Here is a 3,809-nt window from a genome sequence, read left to right on the forward strand (position 1 = left end):
GCTGAGGGCGACGCTGCTGAGGGCGCGACGCTGCTGAGGGCGCGACGCTGCTGAGGGCGCGACGGAGGTGGGTGCGTTGAGGGCTTCAGGCGTTCTGTCTCTCCCAGTGGTGGCCGGTGGGTCGTGGTGGGTCGTGGCCTCGTGGCCTCGTCGGTGTTGTGCTGTGGGAGTGGGAGTGTGGGTCTGTGGAGGCTGGAGGCTGGAGTGAAGGCGAAGCACGAACACGAAGTGACGAAGGAGAAAAGGGAAATTAGCAATTAGGGTTCCCACACTGCAAAACGCTGCCGTTTTGCTGCCAGCTAAAAAAACCGGCGGGTCCCGGTTCGGTTCGACCGACCGGTAACCGGCCGGTTCGTCGGTTCAATACCGGTTAACAAATTTTGCGGTTTTCTTTGTTGACCGAACCGCTTCAGCGTCCGGTTCCCGGTTCGACCGGTTCGACCGGCCGGTTCGAACCGGTTTTCAGAACATTGAATAAAACCAATGCTGATGGGTTGTACAAACAAAGAAATCAAACCAAAGAAATCAACGGGCTGAATGAAAAGAACTGATCCAAGCCTGATAGCAAGCAAATCCCTCCAATTTGCTTTCACCAAAAGCAACGTTCACCTTTTTTCCCTCTTGGTCAAAAATTAGAGAAGTGAGAGAGAGCTTAGTTCCTAAGCTATTCACCAAAGAAGCAAGAAAGAGAAGGTTTAGCAAAAAAGGTTGAAGTCTAATCACCCACATTAAACTGTATCAAGAGAAGTTAGAAGCTAAATGTGATTTATTTCCTTCTACAGGCATCTCATTTTCTTCTCTTCATTTTCAACTCTCTGCCACTCCAAATTGGGTTACATGGGAAAGATTATCTCTGTTCAACACTGCTGTGAATCTATGGTCAAAAGTGTGTCTTGGGGATCAAGTAGTGTTTCAATGGCTAAGATCTGGGTTTACCATTGAAAATATTTGTTTCTGCTGCCCTGTGGCTTTCGGTCAACAAAAAAAGGTCAGAACCAAAGTTCCTAATTTGAGAAAAAATGGAAGAAAGTGAAAAAGTGAGTTGGTGAAGCTCACAACTCAAGAAGTTGACCTAGGAGAGAGCAACTCAACAACATGCAAGGAGATACAAAAGAAGATTTTTTATCATTCAGAAGCTAAGGAGAGATAACCAGAGTTTTGGTGAGTTATATTCTGAGAAGAGTTCTCTGAAAAAGTTCATCAACATGGACAGTGCTTCCTAGTCAAAAGGGCATTCCGCCAGAATGAGAAACTAAATCAGAGGCAAGTAAATCTGGTTCATCACATAGCAAAGAGGCTGTTGAAGCATCAATCTCCTTCATGTTTTACATATTATAATTTACTTTTCAATGTTTATCTTTCTATAATTTCTTGAGGTAAAAGGCTGAATGAGAGAGTCATTGAAAGAGCCTAAGAGTAAAAAAAGGCAAAGAGATACACATGAGCGAAAAGTCTAGAGTTATTTCAGATTTGTTTAAGTAGATTCTGTGTCTTGTATCTTGTACCTGTGAGGTACCCCTTTCTTAGTTGGGTTAGCACTAAGAGTGAATAATTGGGTATTAGCATAACCAAGTCAAGTTAGGTTAGAATTTGAGTGTGAAAGGATTGTGTCAATCCTGTGGAATTGGTGTATGTAATACTTTAACTATAGTGAAAATTCCACCACTGTTGTGGTGGAGACTGGATGTAGGTTGCATTGCATAAGGCAACCGAACTAGGATACATGATGGTGTCAGCTTCTCTCTTTCCTGCTCTATTCTGTTTTTTGATATTCATGAGACAAAATAAAATTGTCTCATAAATTTTCCGCTGCTGAGTTAAAAAAGATTCAGATTGAAAGTTTATTTTAAAAGGGTTATTTCATTAAAGTAAAAGAAGGTCATAGATTCAACCCCCTTCTTTAAGCCTTCTACAACCTTCAGAAGGATTTTGGGACCAGCAAACAAGATTTTGGGGATGCAGATTTGCCGAGACAGAAAAGATAAAAAGATTTGGCTATTCCAAGAAAATTACTTGAAAAAGGTCTTACAGCGCTTCAACATGCAAGCGAGTAAGTCAATCTATACCCCCACTTCCTATCAATTTTAAATTATCTTCTGAGATGTGTCCTAGCAATGAGGCAAAGAAGATAGAAATGTCTCGAGTACCATATGCATCTGTAGTGGGAAGCCTTATGTACGCCATGATTTGCACCAAACCAGATATCGCTCAATCTGTCGGGATGGTCAGCAGATTCATGGCAAATCCAGGAAAAGAGCACTGGAGTGTTGTAAAAAGGATCCTGAGATATATCAAAGAAACCTCAAATGTTACTTTATGTTTTAGAGGATCTGAATTTATCATCAAAGGTTATGTTGACTCTGATTTCGTAGGAGACCTTGACAAAAGAAAATCCACTACAAGATATGTGTTCACACTTGCAGGAGGAGCATTAAGTTGGTTATCAAAATTACAAGTAGTTGTAGCATTATCAACTACAAAAACTGAATATATGATAGCTACGCAATCTTGTAAGGAAGCAATTTGATTACAAAGGTTAATGGAGGAACTCGGGCACAATTAAGATATGATTCCAATATTTTGTAACAGTCAAAGTGCCTTGCACATCGCAAGGAATCCAGCCTTTCACTCAAGAACGAAGCATATAGGCGTTCAATATCATTTTATTCATGAAGTAGTAGAGGAAGGAAAAGTGGATATGCAGAAAATCTACACCAACGACAATCTTGCAGATATCATGACAAAATCAATCAATACAGATAAATTTGATTGGTGCAGATCTTCTCTTTACCTATTGAAAATATGAAGCAGCATGAATACGGCAAAAGAATAATTTTGAGTGAAAAATTGTGAAAAGAAGAAGCAAAATTCTTTTTTGTTTGAAGTTAACAAAATTGGCTAGAGGTTACAAGTGATACAAGTGGAGCATGATAAAGTTTCAAGAAAATTAAAGAACATCATAGAACTTAAACTTGATCTAGAATCAAGTACGATGTAAATGGTTCTTATCAAATTAGAAGACTCATGAAACTACTTGCAAGTTGTCCAACTTACATGGTCAAAGTTCTAGTCAAAATTTGCAACTTAAAGATAAGATTAGTTGCAATCTTTGACTTGGTCAAAGGATGAGTTGTTACATAAGTTGATATTTATCAACTTGTCATACAACTTGATAAAGATGAATCTAGTCTACATACTTGTGCACAACTTGATCAACTTGTAAAACTAAATGCACCTCCACAAAATACTATATACAGGGGTTAAGGCATTTGCTAATGGATGCCATTTTTTACAAAGAATTAGTGAGTAAAATTTAGAGAGAAAAATAGTAAAGTCTCTCATATGTGTAATCCCTTTGTATAAATTTCCATAATACGTAAGAGAGTATTATAAACTTCTCTATGTATTGTGAGAGATTATAATTTCATCACTTTGTCATAATTATTTTCACTATTATCTATACTCTAGTTCAATTCTATTTATTTCTCGTTCATAAATTTTAGTTACATTACTTTATCCCTATTAACTCTGGTTTCTAACAGAAAAAAAGTTTTAGAGGTCTCTCTTATAGACAGCATTGATAGATGATATAGACCAAAGGATATTAGTTGTGATTCTTAATATCCTTAAACTCAACCCTTTCAGCCATGTAAGTTAATTTCTTCCTCACTTCTTCTAGTCGTTCCCAGTTTTGTTCTAACCAAGAGGGCACGACATGTTCTTCCTCCCTCGAACCGTTGCCCTCGTGGATACAAGAAAGGTGATCATACCATTGTACTAGAATGCTTTTTATTATTATATAGCAAATT

This window comes from Arachis duranensis, chromosome 2 (assembly GCF_000817695.3).
Source record: "Arachis duranensis cultivar V14167 chromosome 2, aradu.V14167.gnm2.J7QH, whole genome shotgun sequence".
NCBI lineage: Eukaryota > Viridiplantae > Streptophyta > Magnoliopsida > Fabales > Fabaceae > Arachis > Arachis duranensis.